Genomic DNA, 26090 nt, shown 5'->3' with positions numbered 1-26090 from the left:
ATAAGTTAGGTTAGTGAGCAATCGAAATGTAATAAAGACCTACCTATCTGTTATTCAAAATAATGCTACCAGAACCACACAAAATATTTAGATATATTAAATATCCACACAATGAGTTTGGTTGAAAATAATGCTACCGGGGGTAATATTTCAAACGCTCTCGCGGCCGTGGAAAACACTTTTAGGCAAATACGCGAGATAAATGTGTTTTCTACAGCCGCTAGAGCCGTTCAACTAGCAACGCAGGGCTGGTATTCTGAACGGAATTGCGCGCCAAGAGATCGCGCTGTTAGCGTGTATGTGTATTAAGTAAAACGCGTTAAAAATGCGTTGTCTACGCGCACTTTTGCGGTCTGAATACCACCCCAGGGGTGCTATTCTGAATTACTCGCGGCACGAGAAACCAGTTTTTCACGTGTATGTTTTGTGTATGTAAATACACGAGATAATACGGCCGCGAGAGCGTTTGGAATGCCAGCCCAGGGCTGGTATTACGAATGCAATTACCTACAGCGCGTTTTTAAGTTCTAAATGAACTTCTCCTAAACGGCTTAACCGATTTACGTGCGGTTTTCAGAGAAATATAGATATCTAGAAAAAAATGTTATATCTACGAATACGCTGTGCGTGTTCGTAGATATAACATTTTTCAATATAATATGTAAAAAAGAAGTAAGGAGCATAAATCTTTTATTCATCGATCTACCAGGGTTGCATGCGAGGAGAATGCACTAGCAAAAAAATGGAAAGATGTTGTTTTTGTGTGAATAAAAAAAGTCTGTTTTTGAACGTTTACAAACAGCATTTGTTTTTTGTGGATCTCAATCAGATTCTTTCATAATAATTTCTACTCATTTATTTCTTTTTATTGGAATTTCGGGAACACTAAAATAATATTAAATTCAATACATTTTTAAAAATCGTATTCCTACATAAGTACACCCCTTTGTTGGTGAGAAGACCGGAGTTTGACGTTTGCAAAAAGAATGCCATATTTGAAAAAATATTCATTTTATGTTTTGGAATTCAACCATAAACAAGTACCTACCTAAATTCAATACTATTTTAATACTAAATGAGTTTTTTTTTAAAAAACTCCTTGGGAATATTGTATATAATTATGTATAATATGTTTTCAATGTAATAAAAAAAAATAAAAAAAATATTGTCAATTTTTAGTTTTGGAAATTAATCACAAACAAGTACTTATAAAACGAAAGTTGAATTTTACTATAGTTTAATATATTAACGAATTCAGTTTAACTATCGTTCTACTATCAATGCGATGTTTCACCCGCGTTTTTACTTAAATTAAATATAACCATTGTTTTTTTATTTAAAATCTCAAAAACGGATAATTATTTTTATTTTTATTTTACACATTGTTACACTGTGAAATGTGACTTTGCAAAGTCTGTGACAACATAGCATATTTAAACGTAATCAAATAATAACATCGGTCAACAGAATCTTAAAATAATACTGAAGTTTGACAATTTTACATAATAAAAACCGAAAACCGAAAAACAATAACAATATTTTAATATCTTATTTGAAAACAAGAATGATAAGAAAAATCAAAAGACAACAAAAATACGGTAATCCAGTAAGCTCTGAAGTATTATAATGTAGGCATAATATAATTATAGAATTTAGAATAGTCCAGAAAGAGCGTAAAATCATATTTGAATACATCGGACTGTGTCCAAAAAACCCCCAATTTGCCCCACTTTTGCACCGCGTAATGTTAGATCGGGAAAAATATAATCAAAAAACATTTGTGTTAATAAATGTTATGTAATAAAAAAATAAAAAAAAACTATTTTTAATTTTAACAAAAAGAAATGTCAAACGTCACTTAGTATATAGTATATCGAAAATTGAATATCGAAAAAACGTTTGCTGAACCAGCTAATGCAGGCAAGCCAATGTTCGAGCAGGACAACGTCTGTCGGGTCAGCTAGTGCCTTATATAATATATTATTTTTCTCTTTATTGTGTAACATGTTCTCTCATTATATTTGTGAAAAACTTTAACTGGATGTATGTACTATTTTTTATATTTTGTATTCTTATATAACAACTGTTGTTTTTCCTTAATAAATAAAAATAAAACCAAATAAATAACAACCGTAAATGAAATCACGGTTCAAGTTATGCCTATAAAAGTGTGGCCTAGATTTAAGTATTTTGAATTTTGTTGATTTTATCGGACGAAGGTCTAACTCACAATATCACTGGGTGACGTCACACAGCGTCAACAGACAGGTTACTGTTTCCACTTTAGACATGACAGCATCGATCGAATCGCTGACGTAACTTATTTACATCCTTAACTGTCAACATCAAGTTGAAATAATATAATATGTAGTGGATGACATATTTTTAACGAATACCCGCGGTGCTATTCTGAACAAAATACGCGAGATAAAAGTGTCTTCTACAGCCGCGAGAGAGTTTGGGATATCACCCCTGGCGAGTATTTTTCTGTTCAATCTGATCATCACGCAAATATGAATTCCAAAACATTATTACTATCTTAGTTCAATAATTTATATAGCGTCATTTTAGTGAAAATAACCTCAAATGCTCCGTACAATAAATTGATATCCCAGCACGTCTTGCGGCTACAGAGCGCATGTACGGTGAGAAATCTAGCCCCTATTTACATTATGCTTAATTTGACAATAAAGTTAAGTGTTAGAATGATATTATAATAAAAATAATCGTTTTTAAAAATAGTAAGTAGATTATAACAAGTATTGCAGCCACTGAGCGCACGGACTGTTGAAAATCTAGACTCCCTTTACAAAATGTTATTGTTTTATGTTTGATAACATTTACATATTAACATATGAATACTAATCGTCTTGCAGCTACAATGCAGATGGACGGGTGGAATTCTAGCAACTTAAAATTTCATCAATAAAATTACAAAAAAATAACATCGAGCAGAGTTGATAATTTGTCAAGTGTTCATGCTTAAAAGTAAACGATAAAAAAATTAAGCACTTTTTCAACATTATGATTTACAAAATAAAGAAAGATACCCGTGGGGTAGCTTTTGTAGTTTGTGGATATTTTATTTTATTTTATTAATTTAAACGGAAAAAACCTGCCTTTTACAAAAATTTATAATATTTAAAAATTTATAAACATATTTGGCTTAGTATTAAAAAAAAAAAAAAACATAAATTTCCTTTTACCCAAGATTTATAAAAAAATATAACCTAAAAATTGTACAAGATTTATAAAAAAAAATAAACCTTAAAATTAGACAACATATTCATTAGAAAGTTTAAACAATTTAAGAACAAATGTAAAAAAACAAATAAAATATTTTAAAGTAATATAACAAGGGTATCGTAAGTACTGTTTCAAACAGCTGGGAAAAGTGAACAAAAAATTGTATATATTACTACTACTACTACTACCATCACGCCGTTTCCCCGTAGGGGTAGGCAGAGAGAATGGACCGCCACACACGTCTATCCTGGCATACAATCCTAGCCTCTTCCACATTCATACATCTTGTCATACATGCTCTTCGGTTCTGTCTGCTTTTGACATGACCAGACTTAAGATTTTGGTTTATCTGATCATGCCACGTCTTCCTTGGTCGTCCTTGTCTAACGTTGCCGTTCATTTTCGCCATATATACTTGTTTTACCATTCTTTCGTCGTCCATTCGTTCTACGTGACCAAACCATCTCAGAGACCCTTTCTTAATCTTATCAATTATACTTGTCTCAGATTTACACTCTCGCCTGATTTTATCATTCGTAACCCTGTCATACATTGATTCCCACACATTCGTCTAAGAGATCGCATTTCAAACGCGTTCACTCGGCTTTCATCCTTCCTCTGCCAGTTCCATGTTTCACTTCCATACATAAGTGTTGGGACTAAAACTCCGTTGTGCACTGCCAGTTTAGCTTCGATTGACATATTTTTATTAGAAATTACTGTGGTTAGTGCTATTATGAGATGTATAAATAAATAGAAATAATTACCATTGACCATCTTTGAAAAAGTTCAAACGGTTTGTTTTATAGGAACAATACCCTACACTAAATATATCCGATACGTGGGAATAACTATTGCCGAGTTCATGAAGTCTGTTCAATACGGCATTAAAAGTATACACTGTCCGTGAATTGTTGCTACAAAACGGTGGCACCCGTCTAGTCATTCTTCCAGGCACCCTGAAGTTGATGAGAGATAACAGTTCAGGGCAATCCCATATTGAATTTACAATTGTGAATAAAATCAAAAGGTCTATAATTTTTCTTCTATCGTTAAGTTTTAACAAATTTAATGTTTTTAGTAAAAAATCGTAATTTAAAAATTCATGACTGATTCTAAGTTTATAATTTATACACAAATATATTTTTTTTTGGACTCTTTCAAGAGAATTTTGGTGACAGTCCATATTGTAGAGTTATACTCTAACTGGATGATTTATCATAAGTATCATAGTTACTGCCGAACATGTGACTAACAGGCTGCTCGCTGATTCCTGGAAGATGGTAGATGCACATATCCATCGGTAATTACCGACAAGTGCGGCCATTGCGATTGAGCTGCTTGAGGCGTCTGGTTACGTCCACATTCACTTAGGAGCGGATGTGGAAAAAGAAGAAATATTATTCTGCCTTTAGAACTTCATTCAAATATAACAATGTTCGTATGAAGAATTCGAGTTGAATAAATCGCGAATCTCTTCCGTATGTTAAGTGCCAACCTTTTGCCTTTTGTTATATTCAAAACAAGCTTAAACCCTTGTTAGATAATTGCCATCTCCCACACCTTAATAACTTATATGGTATCGTAACTATTTTATTTTTGATCTTTGGCTTGACATTTTATTTTAGCCAATGGTTATTTATTAGTCGTAGTCTCTACTCATTTGACGATTTATATCTAAAGTCTATACGCGTCTAATAATTTATCTATCTTAATGCTCTCACCTGCAAGGGGCGGATGTCCCAGGGGACAATATTGTCTTTTTAGGGATTGACTATTTAGATGCACCTTGCGATGCTCCAAACTGAACCTTTCATAAATTAACCTATTATAATCCCCTCCATTTACTGAAAATGTACACTTTATAACCCAGTACATTGGTTCCAGGAGGACACATTGAAATTAGATTCCTAACTTAGTACGTCGTGACTACGACAATTTATTATTAAATGTAATCTTGAATATTATTAAATTATAAGTACAGTAAACCCAACGAGTGTAGTTGGACACATCTTCTTCTCTTCAAAAGTGAACTAAATAAAACAATACCATCTTCGAAGCTGCCTTTTATTGACTACTGGAGGGCGATTCAATTACTCATTACAAAGTGCCCCTCAACACCTTACACGGCACATAACACGTATTTCTATCATGCATTAATAGGTCTAAAATGGATTAAGCCGATTGATTTATACTGAATAAAATAGTAAAGCTATAATTATTATGAATTTGAATTGATTAATCAAAACTCAATACACAAACAAACGAATGAATCATATCAAAAGCACTAATTAACCATAAATTATTATTAGAATTAGCCATCTTGACGGGTGATAAATTGATCTCTGACATTGACCAGAAGAAATATTAACTCGTACACGTTAATTTGATTTGCGTACCGCGTTTTTTAGCGTTCCAAGTTCGTTTTTTAAATTAGAATATTTGAAAATAAAAACGGCTTCTAGTAAAGTAGTTAATTATGTGTACAAAGTAAATTCTTTGTATATTTATCGACCTTCCACATTTTACTTTAAAATTGTTTTAAAAAAGTGCTATTGCCCTATTTGAAAATAAGAACTGAATTCGACGGTACCTGTCTGCGAACATCACCCATTTTCGAATTTGTTTGATTTATGAATGGAACGCGTGCGCCATTTTTCCCCGTCTCTCGTTTACCGCCAGAAATTCGCGTGTCTGACATTAAACTTCAAATATCAAGGTTTGTTTTATCTTACAGAATTAACATAATATAATCTACATGTATTTGTTTTATATTGCAAATAATGACAGGTTTAGTACCCACTAATGGGTCGTGGTACATCAATTCTCCAATCTTTTACGTGGGTATCTATCATAAAATAATAATAATCATCATCATACCCTTATCCGTACCCGGTGGTGCATAGACCACTGCATTTACTATTATCACGTGAATTCCTTATTATTTATTATTCCGACCTTCTAGTCCTATTTAAAATTCTCAACTCACTCTTTGATGCGCCTGAACTACTGAGCTCAATAAAATTAAATATCCCAACTAGAAACCTCAGACAAAACTTACTCTTTCATACCGATAACCATAGAACTAACTATGGTTTTCATTCTCCTATGGCCAGAATTCTTAGGTCTGCCAACAAACATACCAGTCTTGATTTCTTTGATAACAAGTTGTCTTTTTTCAAACGATCACTGAATCCAATTCAATTATAAACACCTCTCTCCCATTTCCACTCCCACCAAGTCTACTATATACCATTGTGTCTTTATACCCTTTAAAATAATTTTCTATGTATAAATTTGTCCTTAAAAATGCCCATTGGGTGTATATATATATGTAAATAAATTAATTAATTAATAAGGTGTTGTTTTTTTTTTTTTTTTTTTATATATATACAAGCATAAAATCACCCTAAAAACAAATGTTTCTTGTAAACCTCCCTAGAAATCGAACTCGGGACCTCAAGCATGATAGGGAGCGCGCTAACCACCGCGCTTCTCCTTTTTCATAATTTTTACCTGCGAGCCATCGAGTCGAAAACACTCGCCTAGGATTCTGGTTATATTTCACACACATAAGTGTGTTCTTCATACTGCTGGACATGGAACACAGAAAAAAAACTAAAATCTTCCTTTGTATTCCAGGAAAGTTACACTATTAAAAGATCGACCGAAGTTGGCGTAATAATTAATGCTTGTTTATTTATTTATTTATTCACACTCTTTATCAAAATACAATTCCATGTTCACTTTGCCCAGCTAACAAGGGTACATACCCCGTTCCAAGCTAGGCTATTACATTTTAATATATTATAATAGTTAACAAATTAATATAGAGCACAGACAAACAAAATATAAACTTATTCGGATATACATTTTGATTCATATACATACAGACATACACATATATACACACATATATATAAATTTACACATACATACACATGTATATACACACACACGTACATACACCCATGCGCATACACATACATACATTCATAAAAACATAGACAATTTATTTATGCGAAAGGTCAACACCTTCCGTAACTTGACAACACTCCCGTCTTTCCACGATTCTGGCAAAAGGTTATGGACCTTTTTGCCTACGTTATAGTGTTGTCTCGATGCCAGAACAGTGTTGACCCCTTCACTTAGTGTCAGATCCCTATTAGAGTATCTTGTATTATGGTTGTGGTTGACGCTTGGGTAAATGTCTCTCTGTTGTTGGTATTATTTTTTTATTATTTAATTTCTCGTACATAATATATGTATGTTTATACATTGGCGGGCGTATTGACGAATGCCATTATATTCCATCGAATCAATAATATAAAAATTTTCACCGAAACACTCCACCAAACTGCTATTTTTAAACGTCTTTACGAAACAGCCTAATTTGTGAAACGGTAACTGTTACCGCTAATCTTATAAAAAAAAGAAATGACGACCATCTAATGCATACTTGCATACGCGAGAAAACATAATCAGTATTATATATAGTAGGCCAAACACGAAATTCAAATCTATCTAGAAATCTGCTCATAAAAGGTCGTAACAAGTTTAATGGTTGCTTTTCACATTTTATCAACAAAAGTAACTTCTAAACGTTTGATATTTATAGATCTATAAAATGCGTATACATTTTATCGTGTCTCGTGTTCAAAACCAGTTTTCCCCTATTTTAAATCATGAACAAACCACCTTGTGTCATTTTTATTTTTGTCTCCACATCATGCGCGGTGCTGGCATGACTATATTCGCAACATTTCTACTCGGATGCGCCATCGTTTGTAGAACATTCTAGTGACCGAACTTCTAATGCCGTATACAGTATACACTATGTTCGTCGACCCCCATTCATATTCGTGATATTTGATAATCGTCACGTTGTGATGACAATTTTTCTACCCATATTCTACAGTATTTTCCACGAGATACAGGAAAAATTCGCACCCGACCAAGTCCGATAAATATGGTTGCTGACTTGTCAATGCGGTCTGATTTTTTGACAAAAAGTCGTTAATAAGCTGCGAGGCGTGTCCGTCATTTTCGCTCTGGAATAATATTGAAAATTCACCGATCACACTAAAATACATCTTGCTTTGTCGAAAAACGCGTCCGAAATAGCCAAAAATTGAGATTTTCGCACCTCTACACAGAGCTCTAGGCTTCATAGGAATATGTCATTATATATTTCGGTAGTCAGATGGCAGAAGGGACCATCTGTTATTTTCAAAAATGATCAGGAAAGCTGAAATAAGACTAAATTTTAAGACTTTGATCCATAGACTAAAAAAAAAATGTGCCTTTTTTCAATAATTTATTACCATTTTAAATGCTCCTTTTTAAAAAAAATATTTTCTATATGTTTTTTCTATTTACTGAAATAAATTTAATCAAACCTGACAAGTAAAAAACCGAATAAATTACCATCCCTTCTGCCATCCGACTTGTAATATGTATATTAATATGAATAAATATAAATAAATTAACAAATAAGCCGCGAGGCGTTTCCGCTATTTTCGCTCTGCAATAATCTTTAAAAATTCCCCGTTCACGCCAAAATGTGTATTAATTTGTCAAAAAACGACTACGCGTCCAAAATGTCAAAAAATTGAGATAAATCAAAAATATTTTCACCAGCTCAACACTGGGCTCTTGGCCTCATAGAGTTAGGGATACGTTTTTTGTGTGTAATATGTATCTTTATATGAAGTAAAGTCAACACGACAAGTTCAAAGGCTTCTAGATGAAGCTTCTCTGTAAAATAAAATAACTTCAACATTTAAATTAACGCTTTTATGTTTAAATAATATTAAACTATATTATACGCACCATTCACAACAACCGCATCCCTCAAAATCTTATATAATGCACACGTTCACAGCCATCTTGAGTTTGCATCTGTTGTTTGCAGTCCTCGATATACAATTTATATATCACAACTAGACTTAAACTTCTGGATCGTAAATCTCTGACATATTTTGACTCGTATGAAAACTCTTCTTCTTTTCACAGTTTAACTTCCCTTACTAAACGTAGAAGTATTTCTGATCTGTCTTTCCTCTTCAAAATTTTAAACAATTTTATCGATAGTCCATATCTCTTGGAGCGTATTTCAATCAATTGTCCCGTAAAGTCAACACGACAAGTTATTTTTTTTATAATTCATTGCCCAAAAAAATTATGTTCAAAACTCGTTTATTTATCGTGGCTGCTCCAAATTTAATTTACTTTGTCCCCATTTAGATATTTTTAATACAAAATTTTGTGACTTCAAAAAAAAAACTTTTTGAAACACTGTAAAATAAAACATTTGACAGTGTGTAATAAGTTTATGTTCCTTTAATTATGTTTATTTTATTATAATATCAAAATTTTAAATTGGTCAACTATATTATGAAAATCCCTCTCCTCCACTCCTCCACTCTATTTCCTCATCCCTTAACCTTCTTAAGAGCTCTTTTTTTTTTTCTTGAATATCGAAAAAACGTTTGCTGAACCAGCTAATAGCAGGCAAGCCAATGTTTGAGCAGGACAACGTCTGTCGGGTCAGCTAGTGTCTTATATAATATATTATTTTTCTCTTTACTGTGTAACATGTTCTCTCATTATATTTGTGAAAAACTTTAACTGGATGTATGTACTATTTTTTATATTTTGTATTCTTGTATAACAACTGTTGTTTTTCCTTAATAAATAAAAAATAAAAATAAAATAAATAATTAAATCTAGAAAAAAAACTAGGCTCCTACAATAAATTACGTATTTAAATTTGCAATTAAAATACTCTGTGTATTTTATTGTCAAACTTCGCGTACTCGTATATAGTACGTTTTTTCTAAATGCGGTAATATTTTTAGCACGATCCATGCACTTAAATATATTTTGAAGGCATTCAATTATCCGCCTATTCGGACGAGTAAGGAAGTAGGATGATACAAAGCACAAGTATATGACATCACTGTTTTTATTGTTGTCGGGGAGAAATTCAACGGCCGTCCGTTGACTAAATTCTCAACAACAAGTCCGCATCTGCGGTGATGTCATAATCGCCCGAGTTACTAAAGCATCTTCATTGATCTCTACTTGGTCGTTTAACTAAAGCTGGTGCGTTCGCAAAACTCACACAGACGCATTTCAAATCTACAGGATGTTGATTGAAAAAAAAGTTGTATTAAATTTTAACTAAATGTGCTGGCTTTATTGTTTATCAATAAGTATGTACGAGTAAACATATTATTTTCTCCAATATAATTTGTGTTGTGCATTTTAATTACACGGTATTTATTTATTTTTTATTATTATTATTTTATTTTTTTTATTTATTTTATTTAATTTTTTATTTTTTTTATTATTTATTGCACTTATTTTATTTATTTTATTAATTTTATTAATTTTATTCATTTTATTCAATTTATTCATTTTATTCATTTTATTCATTTTATTCATTTTATTCATTTTATTCATTTTATTTATTTTATTTATTTATTTATGACACAATACAAGGTTTTTAAACTTTACGTATTACATTATATTACATATTTTATTTGTACGAAATATTCCCAATCAGCAAAAGTGCTGGTATGAGGGGATATTATATAAAATAACACAATCGTTTAAATAAAAATTTGATTTAAAAAACTCACCTATCACTCGTCACACGGGCTGTAAGAACTGTTTTATTTAGGTGTTTTTTAAGTACGTACATGTTTTGTATATTTTTTACATCATTAGAAAGTGAATTGTAAAAATTGATTGCTGTATACAAAAAACTGTTTCTTTTTCTGTTGGTCCTAGGTTGTTCGCAAGTTAAATAATATTAAATTAATTTTTAATTAATAATAAATTATGGTTGTTAAAAACAAATACAGTTTCTTCTAGTGAAGTGTCAAGATTCGCGTCCGTAAAGCAAAATAGGGTGATGTGATAGATGTGAAAAACGAGAAAGACCAATAAATACATGGCAAGACTAAATTCAACGAATTCTTGAATATGGACAAGTCAAAAGTCGTGAAAATCGTCGTGCGTGCATGAGAAAATGTAGAACAAACGAGGTCGGTTTGTAAATAAATATTAATCGTACTATCCTCTCTGCCTACCCCTTCAGTGAATCAGCGTGATGATTTGTTTGTTTAAAATACCAAAACATCCAAAATAATATTTTTTCTGTAAAATTTTTCCTTCATGTTTTAAAATTCCTAACATCCACCAGTTTTTATTAAAACTTTTTTTCGCGCACCGACTCGGCGGACCGTCTCCATTTTGTGATTCCTACCTCGGGCTTATTTGCATGCGTAACCAGACATAATGAATTGCCTTAATGTCCGCTGCTCGTGGAAAGGTTGGGCGAAACCGGTCAAGGTCGCTTCAGAGGTTACTGGGTGAATTATTGTTTCTAAGAATTAAGCTCTGTACTCTTCTGCAACACTTTCGTAGGCTTTGACTTCGGCGCATGAATTGAGATCACTCGTTGATGACATGGTGTAAGAACAAATTATACGATTTCATCGAAATCTCTAGAACGAACCAGTTGCAACATGCTTCTGCTAACGATTTTTGAAATGCTTTAATTGAGATTGCATTGTTTTGCAACGGTTTTATAGTATTTTTAGATTTGATCTGCGATCTCACTCATTTTATGGAATTTATTTAATTTTGTTCTATTTAGTGGAGATTATTTATAAATCAAATGAGACAAAATTGTTTATATGTATTCTTCCTCTACTTAGAGCATGTGAACGCCTCCAGGAGCTAAATAACAAATAACTATCGACGTGCTAATAAGCGACGTGATAACAATTTCTCACCATGGTTGTTTATCGTGTTTGCGACCACAATACAACATCCGTGAACACCTTATATTAAATGTCAAAATATTTACGTTTCGCTACGTATAATCCTGCTGCGCAATCACATATTTGAATTTCACCGGTGTAAATTTGGAAACTATTTCAAAACTGCTATTTTTATTTATTATTTATCGTGCTATTTATCGAATTTAGCCGGCGTTTGGCAAGCCAAATGTCAAGTAATAAAAGGGATAAAAATATATACCTATTTGAGAATAAAAAAAATAACAAAAGCAGTAAAAACAAGGGAGTTCATGATTCTGGGGATATAATTATATGGTATATAATAATTAATATGGGCATAAAATTTTATTTATATTTCAAAATTAAAATCAAATTTTATGCTATGCCCAGAAAAAAGATTACCCTTTTAAAGCTTTAAATTTTTTTTTTTTAATTACGGGAGAAATAATGCGAATAAAAAAGCTTTAATATCTATAATCCCACAACTTGTTTTATTTATTTATTTATTTAATTGACGGACTTATGCAGTCCACTCTAACGATAGTAAATATATATTTTTTTATAATAAATACAGGTACTTATAAAATAAAATACAACTAAATAAAATTAAAGCTAGTACAAAAAAAAATTACTACCCCCAAGACAAGATCCGGTTTTTTTAAATCTATTAAGACTTACACCAAAAAAGTCCAGATCTTGTCTCGAGTTTACAACACGACACAATCGGGACACTGGTGCATGCGAGCCATATTAATTGCACCACATGCAAGCCATTTTAATGATGCAATGCATTATTTCAGTAAAGCTACGATATTTGTGTATTTTTTGCACAAAATCCATAGTTAAAATAATACTCAGAGTCCCGATACAGACATCTACTGAAGAAATATTCCACAAATCACAACTTATGACACCAAAACAATTTTGCTTACCGTAACACCGTAACACTTTATTTATTGTTCGCTTTACAGAATTTATTTCATAAGCTTATATCTTTGCATTTTTTGTTTATATGCTTACTGTTTTTTCCTGCATACCTTTGTTATTATTCTTTTTTTTTTACTCTGTTTTTTTTTTTTTTTATATCCTTTTTAACTAATTTTACATATTTTTTCTGTATATTCTGTGTTTATTATTTAGTATTTTTTTTTTTTTTTTAAAAAAAAAGAAATATTTGCGTTCTTATGATTTACCGAAATATTTAATTTTGAGGGCCATTTTCAACGAGTTGTAAATAACTCACTATTAGAAAATGGAATCAAGTTGGGGTAGAGTGGGATTCGAACCACAGACCTTTGGTCCGTGAGTCCGAGACACTAGCCACAGGACCACAACCCGATCTATATGTTAGCATGTATTTCATTTTTATTTTTTGTAAATGCCTTTTGGGCGTTAATGAACAAAATAAATACGCTAAAGCAATACTCACTTATAGATTCAAAAACTACTCTTACTCAAATGAAAGACATAACCCCCACAATACATCACATACAAATAACATAATCACTAGATCCTCAACACATAGACAACTTGAACAAATACAAACTAAAACCACTTTCGGACAAAGGGATTTTGAGTATTATTCAATTAAAATCTATAACCTACTTCCACTATCTATTAAAACAATTAGTAACGAGAAAATGTTTAAAAAGGCTATAAAAAAATGGATAGTGGAGCTAGGTAGAAGTAAAATGAATTGTCTCATTCGCCCATACCAATATTGAATCAACTGCTCCACAAGTGTATAGCTTATGTTAGGTTTTTGTTATTTTCATTGTGTGTTTTGTAATATAAATAATATAGATGTTCATAAATACCTTGTTTTTAAAACTGTCTAATTATTTTTTAATTATCTTCGTTTTTTTAAGTTAGTCTTCTTTGTTTATTCTCAAATGTAATTTAAAAAAAGTGTATTGTTAAGTGTCCTCGGCACGGGAAACCCCAGTGAGGTCACATTATTTTTATTATTAATTATAGTTTGCAAGCAAAAAATATGAATAAATAAATAAATATGTATTCTCAAAACTCAATAGTTCGGTGTTTTCGGCCCTAGTGAGGTGCCACGACTCAAGATTTGCATCCTTAGGGAATAATAGGTTCTATGCAGGCGTTGTATGGTGATCAATTAAAACGGTTATATAATTATTATGAATTACTGGCAATAGATACTTCAGCGCCAAAGATTTATGTACATTATGTAAGATTATAGTATAATTATTTATAGTCTCGTAAATTCTAAAATGGCTTAGTGATGTCACTGTTTACCAAGTGTTTGACTCGGGGCTTATCGCTTGTAAACTATTGAATTCGACGGCGTATGGCGAAATAATTCTACGTACATATTCGCCTTTAAACGTTCATTTCTGAAGCAATAAGCTGTTCATGATTATTATGATGTCTTAAATAAATAAAATTGTTGTTAATTATTATATCATTTCAGTTGGGCAATTTATGTAGCGCAATTTTTGTGAAAATCACCTCAAGGGCGCTGTACAATAAATATGTAGCACGTCTTGTAGCTACAGAGCGCGTGGACGATTGTGATTATATTTCCTAGTTTCCAATTCAGATCTATTAAAAATTTTTGTTTATTTATTTATTTGGGAAAAAATAACAGTTTTTACATAAAAATATCTCAGGGAACTATGCATTCCAGATGAACTATTATCTCCAAATTAACCACTCTTAAGGGTAGAAGATTCAGAATACCACCCCAGACTGTGAACTTAAAAAAATTTTTTTTTTTTTTCTTCATCCAGTTATTCATTGCTTTGCTTATTCAAATATTCAAAGGTTTTTTCAATATTTTTTTGTATTTCTTTTTGTTTCATTCCTTTTTCATTATTACCAGGGCCGCGATTATAATGGCTATCTTCATCGATATATCCCGAGGCGGTTAACTTAATTTCAGTAGCTCAATCACAAATAACTATCGACGTGCTAATAAGCGACGTGATAATAATTTCTCACCATGGTTATTTATCGTATTCGCGATCACAATGGAACACCGTGAACACCTATTAATAAATATCAAAATATTTTCGTTTCGCCACGTATAATCCTGCTGCGCAATCACATACTTGAATTTCACCGGTGTAAATATGTAAAATATCGCCGGCGGCGGCGGTTGGCAAGCCAAATGTCAAGAAAAACAGTCGCCATAGTAATTGTAATTTAATTTTCACTTTTTTGTATTAGATACTCCTTAGTTTTTTTCAAATGCAATATAGTGTAATTTTTTTTATAGTAAACGCCGATTTTCCGCCAGTGAACGGAATCTTTTACGAGAATAACAAAAAACAAACCGTCACGAGCGTTGACTTAGAGATTACACACGCGTTCACTTAAGACTGCGATTACTTAAGCATGTTCATTGTGATCTCTTAAATGTTTTGCATGTTTTTAAGCACGTCGATAGTTATTTGTGATTGAGCTACTGTACTATTCCTGTCTACCTCGGTATGTTCTACCGACTTGTCATTTCGACACCACATGATAGAGTCCAACCAATGAAGGACCCCGAAAATTTAGACCGCGTTCCTTACTTAATTAAAATTTCAAATAGTTCACATTTATATTTTGAATAGGCAATGCCCTATTCACCACTGGGTTCGGAAAGTGGCACGATGATGAAATCAGGTCAAAATTTGGACAGTCATATCAAATTGTATAATTTTGACATTTGCATTCACATTTATTGCGACCTTATAATGTTGTGTTTGTTTTTTACTGGTGACATTGTGGTCGCATAATAATAAAATAATAATAATCGTCATTTATATTTTATTCACGTATGTCGCCGACTTTCTGCCGTTTACCGTTCGCCATTTGTCGAATCAGGTGACAGGTTAACCGCAACATTTCGCGAACTCTGCATCATGGAGTTAATAAAATGCGATAAAATCTATTAAAAGACATATTTAAAGCCTCGCGGTTTTCATTTGAAAAAGTATGGATCATTTAGATTCAGTTGCACTTAAAAAAGTTGAGTTTGAAAAACTTTTAAGTTTTGTAATATGTAATTGTTGCGTTTTAGTCAACCTTGTGTCCAGACGGATGAAGAATATTTTATTTTATATTCAACACTTTATATACATAATTTATTTCCATAAAAGGACATATTGCCTTAAGGCAATTTCTTCCTACCTACCCAAACCGTTCAGTTTGAGAAGATTACAAGTACATGGACATATTCTAGGTAATTATGCAGAATCTTATATTAAGATGGACATGTCAAAAGTAGGAATAATCGGCGTGCGTGCATAAGAAGATGTATGAATGTAGAGGAAGCGAGGTCTGTATGCCAAGATAGAGTGTTATGGCGTTCTATCCTCTCCGCCTACCCCTACGGGGAAACGGCGTGATGGTTTGTTGTTGTTGTTGTTGTTATAATTTTATAAATATACAGAAATTGAAAACAAAAATTTACTAAACATTTACACTATACTATGAAGAGAGGAGAGGAGAGGTGATAGGAAGGAAAGAATACGGAGAAAGGAACAACTCAAACATTTAAATATATTTTTTTTATTTTTTTTATTTGTATTTATTAATCATATACCACAAAGTATTTTATAAGTATAATTCGTTGAATTACATTACCAGGAGTTACAATAACTCAATTCGGGACATAAACAATATTAACATTTAAAGAATAACACGTATTGAGAACAACAAAGAAACAAAAGAAGTTTAGCACCTTTATAACTAAATATAGCACAACAATATATACGCCAAAACCCTTTCTTACACAAGCAGAATAAATATATTAAAAAAACGCTTTTAAGAATAAAATAGTAGTGAATCTACTAAGGGAGATAAGGTCATTAATATCACATACCATGCAAATGATGCAGCCATGGTGATGATGAGAACATATCTATCTCAGTTAGTAAACATCTGGGTGCCTAAGAAATGTTGTATAGTACAATGAACACATGATTATTGGAAACATAAATAATAATGACATTTTAATATTGATTAGTGTGTCTCTAACATTAGAGTGTAGATTATTCCACAATCGAGCAGCTGCTACTGTGAAAAGGGAGGCAAGAACACTAGAGCGGTGAAGGTGTATTAAATGGGTTCTCTCTTTACTAGAGCGAAGAATACAGTTCTGTATGTGGAATAGAACCAGAACCCTGGACAAGTGCTTTCGAATCGATAGCTGCTTTCGGGTAAAAATCCTGGATAAGGAAATCGAGTGGAGATAAGTCCGCCTATTTGTGTAGTGGTTGACGCGTTCGCCTACCATTATTGAGGTCCTGGGTTCGATTCTTGAAATATTGATTTGAAAGGTTTTTTGTAGTGCTATATTTCATTGTTCCTAAACTGGCACCTCATGACCTTACCGTCTTGTAATGGTGACCGAGCTACGCTTCATTTGGTATATCGATGCAGTACCCTATGCACCACTGGGTGCGGAAATGTGATTATGATGATGATATCTTAGGATGATTCATTCAATTTACGACAACAACATAACTACGTTTATTAAGTACAGAAGCACATTATTCTTTATTGTTTTTTGTTAATTCTCACACTAAATAGTAACATTCGCTTTGGTCCTTCGAGCCGGATTTCCATACTAGTATCATTAATCGTATCCGCTTCCTCCTATAATACGTGGACAGAATACACGTCGCGTTTTTCTACGAACGTATTTTTATTGAATTTTTTTTTTTGCATTTTTTTTTTTAAATAAAAACATTTATTAGCATAAATAAACAATACATGCAGTAAAAAAATAGAACACTTAAGGTTGAACTTTTCAAAAAAGAGTCTGGCTCTTGTGTTTGGCAAGTTTACAAAATAACATAAAAAAGAAACAAAAAATGCAAAACGAAATAATAAAATAAATAACGAATTAAACAATTTTAAAAATTGAGAAAATATAAGACTAAAAAAAATAAAATAAAAACACAATTTATAAATACAGGCACATATTAAACATACATCTTTATTTTCAAAATACAGTGAATGTTAATTATGTCAAGAATCTTTTCTTGAATTTATCCTTAAATTTTCCGTAATTTATTTCTTGACGTAGATTTTGTGGTAAATTATTGAAAAGCTTCCGTCCTATATAAGTATAATGATGTTTGGCCGTGGTAGTTTTAATTCTCTGTAGAGCGGGGCGTCCCGTTCTTAACCTTCCCGTAATACAGTCCGATGGGAGGCTCTCCTTATGCACCTGGAGCATACAGCACTTTCCGTAGATATCCTCCATTCTTAAAACATTAAATTCTTTGAACAGTTCGGTAGTTGAGAACAAGGATGGTTTATGTAGTTTTTTTTCTTTTTTTTTCTGTATAACTTTTAAGGGTCTAAAGCTAGGGTTTCCTAGGACAGCGGTGCCCGTATCTTAACGGCCGTAGTGAACGGTGATGCGGTGGACAGCCGTCGTAGTGGTGACTAGAGAGTGGTTTTATTTTTTAACGGTGTTATCAACACCATTTTTATAGGAAACCACTCTCTAGTCACCGTTACGACGGCTGTCAACCGCATTAATGTTCACTACGGCCGTTAAAATACGGGCACCGCTGTCCTAGGAAACCCGAGCTTAAGATGAGCGTTATAAGCCCCTCCCCATCCAACTATTGCATATTGAATAATTGACTGTACTAGAGCATAATAAACTGTCTTCAATTGATCCGTCGATAAGATACCTCTAAGCTTTAAAAATATTTTAATACATTTCTCCACAATATCCATATTGATTTTGGAAATACAACCAATTATTCCAAATCCGTTTCATATATTTTTATCGGTATTCGTAGTATGTGATATTTCCCTGTTACATTATGAAAATAATGGCCCATAAAACGAGTCTCATTTTCACTAGGAAATTCGTTCGTCATCCAGTTTAAAACTCATTTTTCATAATTATTATATTACCTGTCTAAAGTATGGGTAATATGATAATCGCGTGGGTTAGCAACCATGAAATGGAGGGTAGTTTGTACGACGATGGGTTGTTTATATTTTCCCCGACTATAAGATTACAGCAGATAATGCCTTTCGTGTTTTGTGATCATTGCAATAACTAATTACCTATTTTGCGGGTTCTTAGCATTGTACGGAAATTTAAGCATTTGCGGAATTTGATGCTTCAAGTGATCACATTATAAAATATCCCTCATTTTGCGCAATGCTTATTCTGGGTTATTGGTGTTGAATTGGTTAAATCCAACCATTTTTTATTAAATGAAAAAAAGACTAAATTCGCACAGTGATTGCTAATCAAATTATGTTAATCGAAGCTACACTGGCGGTGCACAACGGAGTTTTAGTCTTAATACTTATGTATGGAAGTGAAACATGGAACTGGCAGAGGAAGGATGAAAGCCGAGTGAACGCTTTTAAAAAGATTCGGTAGCGTTTCTTATTTTTTATTTACACATAAAAAAGTTAGAGAAATTATATCAATTTAAAAAGTAATATAAACATTATCAAGAACTAAAATCATACTTATTTTTTACAAAAAAATATTTATAAAATTTTAAATAGATGACTGTTAACATAAAAAAATAATCAATATATAGCCTTGTTACATATATATTAATGATTCATATTTTATTGATTTATATTTTATAGTTATAATTTATTTACTGACGATTATAAGTAATTCGATGAATCTTATATAAAGAATATAATAATATTAGGCCGTGTGTCGTTCGCCCTCTTTCCGCCGTTTCGGATCGCATTGTGGCGTCAGCATCGGGGTTGATCAGCCGAGCCTGCTTGCACTCATGTGCTCACTAAAAAGCCGTTAACACGTGGACAATACAATATTGTTTTGTCCCAGGACTTGAACATTGTCCACGTGTAAACGGCAATTTGTGGGACTAAAAATTGTCCCGAGACATCGCTACCGAGATAGACGGGCAGGCTATCTCCGCGGAACGATGATTACCTGCACCACCGCGCACGGTCGCCAGTGGCCGCATTTTCCTCGTGAGAACACGCACAGACAGTGCCTTGTGACAATAGCGATTTGCTCGGCATGAACGTGTCGCTCTCGCATATTTTATTGTATTTAGTTCGTTCTTAAACAATTCTAATACATCTTCGCATAAAAGAAATACTATTTTTCGTCAACTCGCTCGTAATAAACGCAGTCGTATATTCATTTTCGCAGCGCGCACGTGTGAACTGCGGTCGAATTTTCGTATTGTTCCAGCGTTCTGTCCCGCGCGGTCAAAGCTCACGTAGCTGGGACAAGACAATATTGTCATATCTGTATTATCCACATGTAAACGGTCCTTTAAACAGATTGATCTAATTTAACCGTGTCGCATACGACACGACACAATCCATAGATTTGAACGATGCGTGTGAAATGGGCCGTATTCCGATTCATTTTTTCACTCTCAATAATTTTCTATGTGAATAAATTATCGATTAATCATAAATTGTTACAGTACTTTATGATAATTAAATCCCGCCTTATCTTTGGACCAAACAGAAAAAAAATCTCAAGGTTGATTTAGCAAGGAAAATACGTTTATGTATAAAATTGTTCTGAACACAATTTACAATATTATTATGTGGGAGTTGATTTGAGGCTAGACTCGAACACAACTCCGTTCAAAATAATAAATCGAAGCCAGTTTTTTGCGAAGGTCAAATGTATCGTTAAACGTTTAACCCTTTGAGGTTAGACGTCATGTATCTTCTTTTTTTATGTAATAATTTTAAATTTCGAATAAAGTTGATTTTCAACCTACCACGCGCTCTGTAACTGCAGGAGATATTCTAATCTAGGATCTATTGGAGTTGCCCATTTCCAAAGTTCATCGTGTCCATCTAACTTTGTTTTGAGATATTCACAAAAAGTAGTATAGACCTCTGAATTATGTATATATTATACACGGTGTCCCAGGGCCAGACCGCGAAACTTCAGAAGAATATTCCTTATAATAAACTTAAAAAAAACCACTAATAACCGACTTAATATTTTGGTATAAAATCGTTAATTCTTTATTCGATTGTTGCGAACTCCTGGATTTAATAAATATTAATATACCAACACGTAGAATAAGACAAAATACTAATATTATTGTCGCCATTCTCAAACCAACTATATTTTTCACTCACCTAATCCGCGTATACACAGACTAGGAAATAAATTTATTCAAATCGAAATTTTTGCTCGAGTCTGTGGATTCAAATCATCTTTTTATACTAACTGTTTATATTTGTATATAACTACTTACCGACTTTTCTATGTCTACCGGTTTTGAGACGTACCCGTCTCTTCGTCAGGACACCTATTAAACCAACATGCAAACCAACAAACCTTTCGGACAAAGGTATTTTGAGTATTATTCAATCAAAATCTAAAACCTATTTCCACTATCTATTAAAACAATTAGTAACGAGAAAATGTTTAAAAAGGCTATAAAAAAATGGATAGTGGAGATAGGTAGAAGTAAAATGGATTGTCAATAATATAGATGTACATAAATACCTTGTTTTTAAAACTGTCTAAATATCTGTTAATTATCTTCGTTTTTTTAAGTTAGTCTTCTTTGCTTATTCTCAAAAGTATTTTTTTTTAATGTATTGTTAAGTGTCCTCGGCACGGGAAACCCCAGTGAGGTCACATTATTTTTATTATTAAATATAGCAAAAAATATGAATAAATAAATAAATAAACATGCAAAACCCACTATACATCTTCACCATAGTTGTTGCGCAAAAATATAAAACCAACACGACATGCATTTTAATAAGCACATACGTACGTCTCGAAATCGGTAGACATAGAAAAGTCGGTAAAGCTAGGGTTTCCTAGGACAGCGGTGCCCGTATTTTAACGGCCGTAGTGAACGGTGATGCAGTGGACAGCCGTCGTAACGTCGACTAGAGAGTGGTTTCCGAGGTAAACGGTGTTAAATGGTGTTGATAATACCGTTTTCCTAGGAAACCACACTCTAGTCACCGTTACGACGGCTGTCCACTGCATCACCGTTCACTACGGCCGTTAAACTACGGGCACCGCTGTCCTAGGAAACCCTAGCTTAAGTGGTTATATACAAATATTTAATAACATCTTTTTATAAATATTTTATGATGTTCTATAGTAACGATTGACGATTAATTTGCAAAAGCTATTTATGCTACTTTTTTTCATGTATGTCTCTTTTGATATACATATATATTTTATGGTACAAATTTTTTGATCTACTCTTCTTTTGACCGTCTGTTATTTGGTTTGCTGGAAGATATTGCTTTTAGTAATAAGTCCGCCAAAGTACTTATTGTTTGTACTTGAAGATAAAAATACATAATTAAGTACTGGCTGAAGTGTGCACTCTCTTCTGTGACTGCAATTCGCCCTCAATCCTTTATCGTTCGTAATGCATTTTCCCGACCTTGTTTTACACCAGTAAACATCCCCTCAAGTGGTTTAAAACAAAGATTTATAATTGTTACTTTACAGTTACAGATATGAATGCAATTGTATTTATATTTGGACGTTTTACTGATGCTTCTTGATGGTATTCCACTCAAGTCGATCACAACTGAAATTTCCATATGTTGTTACAGTATCACTTGTTTATTTGACCAATTAGCATTCTGTGGGTCTCGGTTTTTTAAATATATTTTTGTTTTAGGAAAATAATACCAAATGCTTGCAGAAAATAAAAATAACATTTCCATAAATTGTAAAAAAGTCTGTATACAGTTTCCACAGTAAATAATATAACGTATCAATGAATTGCAATACGTAGCAATAAACAAATAACAACAGAAATGGAGAACACTAATTTTAGAAAAGGAAATATGGAAGTCTAGGCATTTACATGGCTTTTGACCTGTTATTAGATCATTTAATTGCCTACTTTACACACTGTGTAACATTCACCGTTTTGCTATATTTGAATATCCATATTTTTTCATAATAAGATAACAAAAAACCATTTCCTTTTTACAAATGACACAAACAAACAAACAAACAAACCATCACGCCGTTTCCCCGTAAGGGTAGGCAGAGAGGATAGAACGCCACAACACTCGATCTTTGCATAAAGATCTCGCTTCCTCTACATTCATACATCTTCTCATGCACGCGCGCCGATTATTCCGACTTTTGACATGTCCATTTTAAGAATTTGTTAGATTTGGTCATGCCATGTCTTTCTCGGTCTTCCTCAAACACAAAACATTATAATATACCTACGGACAAAAAATACATTACCCACTGTCGTAAAACACTACACGTATCTTTATTTTTTCTGTGTACCTGTATAGTATGTAATATATTTATTTTAAACATTTAAAAATTCCAAGGAAACAATATATATAAATTTGGACATGTAGAACGAATGGACAGCGAAAGAACGGCTAAGAATATTTACAATGCGAATGTTGATGGATGCAGAAATAGAAGAAGACCGAGAGAGACATGGCATGACCAAATCCAACAAATACTTAAAGGTGGACATGTCAAAAGTCGGAATCACCGGCGCGCGTGCATGAGAAGATGTATGAATGTAGAGGAAGCGAGATCCTTATGCAAAGATTGAGTGTTGTGGCGTTCTATCCTCTCTGCCTACCCTTACGGGGAAACGGCGTGATGGTTTGTTGTTGTTGTTAAATAAAAACTGTATAACGGGTTACTGTAATTTGTTAATCTTAATGACTCCCGAGGGGGTGAAATCCAGTATTTTGTCTACAAACATTTTGGCGAACTCAAATATTGTAAAAACTATATAGGTTAACTTGAAATAAATTTGATTGGCCGTTTTACTTACTATCTACAGGTTTGAGAAAAAACACATTTTTTTCATCTGAAATCGAACACGGAACCTTCCGTACGTTAGTCAAGCGTCTTTACCAAGACACCACGGAGGCCATCTTAAATATATATTTTTTAAATATCTTTACTTTTTTTAAATAAACAGTGGAAGTAAATTATAAATTTTTAATTGCTTGATACTTGAAGTTCCTTTGTCTGAAATTGGTAAAGGTTTTCATTTGTTTAAGTTGTCTTTGTATCGAGGATCTTCTGATTATATGATAGAAGTCTACATAATGTGTGTATTTATTTTTCGTTATTATTTCCGCCCATGTTTTTTAATAACCTAATTATGTAAGTGTATTATCGTATTTAAAATAACGTTTATCTAATTTACTTTGTTTTCAAAACTATCTAAACGCTTCGTGTCAAAAACATCAATTAGCTAACTAGAGTTAAAAACATACATTATTTTATTATTATCTATAATGGACGTCTAAATCGTGACCGCTCTTACCAATCGTTTTTAATACTTCGTATATAAATATAAACGTCATTTTTAACTCTTAAAAGACTGTGGTAAATTATTCCTTTGCGCGCGGAACATTCTGGCATTTGAAAAAAAATCAAGGAGACGTACTGTTTAATAATTCCTATTCCATAATGTATAAAAATAAACGTATAATATTACCCTGTAATAGCAAAATAAATTAAAAATTATAAATACGCCGTTCATTTTAGATGCGCGCGACCCCTATCACTGTCAATAACCAACTGAATCTGTTTCACTGGCCACAGAACAGCATCTCTGTTTTCCTTGTTATGAGTTCCATCTTCGTGCTCTTTCTCATACAGATTTATTGCTGTCGGCGGACATTCATTCTTCGCGTAGCAAAGATAAATATTTTTTAATCAAAATCCAGCATATTTATACAAATTTTCCTTTCCAAATCCGGTGTGAAAATGTCCATTTGAAGATTATAAAAAATACAACTTCATCATTAAAAAAAATAAAGAGAGATATATCAAGTCTTGTGTCGTATGTAGCCTAGTGTGACGTCACAGCCGCGCAAGAGTTAAACTCGCTTTGACGTACCGGACGCGGCCGCGTTAGTATTTTCGTTTTCTTTTTTACTCTTCAGACGTAGATTGGACGTCGCGGCGCGCGGATCTATACATACATACGACGATATGTACGGTTAGAGCTTAAAAATAATATTACATCGCCGCGGATTATATCGTTTAATCTACGCGATAAACGAACGAAACAATTTTATCGATTCATTCCCCGTGCTGGTGGCTAATCTAAAAAACAATTTAACAGTCGTAAATAGTGAAGTTTTCCAAGTGTACTTCAAGCGCCGGTAATTTCAAAATACGAATGTTTGATTTCGTTTCGTATCTGTAAAGTTGACGCCGGTTTTCTTTATTTCGGATGTAAATAAAGAGTTCTGTGTGAATTTTACACGCGTAATTCAAACGCCGGTCGTTTTCCAAATCCGAATGTTTAATTTCGTTTCGTATATGTAAAGTTTACGCCGGTTTTTTTTATTCGAGTTCTGTGTGAATTTTACACGCGTAATTCGAACGCCGGTCGTTTTCAAAATCCGAATGTTTGATTTCGTTTTGCATCTGTAAAGTTGACGCCGGTTTTCTTTATTTCGGATGTAAATAAAGAGTTCCGTGTGAATTTTACTCGTGTTATTCGAACGCCGGTCATTTTCAAAATACGGATTCGGTTTCGCGTGTAATCCCGCGTCGATTTAGATTGTTTGAAATTGAAAACGCGCGCGCGATTTCAAACACAAATTCAAAATGCAATCTCGGTGATTAGAATTTAATTTTACGAACGATAGTGTGAAGTTTGCGCCAAATTTTATTATTTTGGATGTTAATCAAGAGTTCTGTGCTATTTATCTCTGTGTATAAATTCGAATTGGTTCCAATTGTGTTGTTTTGTGTTTAGTGCGTGAAATTATGTGCATATTTTTTTAGTTTTCAGTGAATATTTACGAATTTATATGAATAATTTCTGAATTTTTCGTAAATATATTACGTAAATGGTATTTCGCTGGTCCGCATTACACAAGATTTCACTAGAAATACCGGCGTTCTTTTAATTTTAATATACCTTACGTAACATTATTATGGACTTAATTGGATATTTTTTGTTTTGATATGATTTATTTAGATTACCCGCGGCTAAAATTCGTGATTGGGATGTTTCAAATTCAAACGAAACAAATTTATTACGTTATTAAGTTTTTTATACCAGTTTTTAGTCT

General features: G+C 32.7%; 1 protein-coding gene across 4 annotated transcripts in view; it reads left to right on the top strand.

The window, feature by feature from the left end:
• shot (dystonin-like protein short stop) overlaps positions 1-26090 on the top strand; it is a 495344-nt gene that overhangs the window by 320853 nt on the left and 148401 nt on the right. Inside the window, exon 1 of one of the 4 annotated variants that reach the window (XM_088229646.1) lies at positions 24946-25169. The exons of the other annotated variants lie outside the window; for them this stretch is intronic. The gene's annotated coding sequence lies outside the window, so the exon portion shown is untranslated. Of the gene's footprint in view, positions 1-24945; positions 25170-26090 lie in introns of those variants that run through there. 4 annotated transcript variants of the gene reach the window in all.

This window comes from Micrasema longulum, unplaced genomic scaffold (assembly GCF_059751315.1).
Source record: "Micrasema longulum isolate JH-2025_06_02 unplaced genomic scaffold, ASM5975131v1 h1tg000691l, whole genome shotgun sequence".
Lineage (NCBI taxonomy): Eukaryota > Metazoa > Arthropoda > Insecta > Trichoptera > Brachycentridae > Micrasema > Micrasema longulum.
This window is presented reverse-complemented; position numbering and strand designations above follow the sequence as displayed.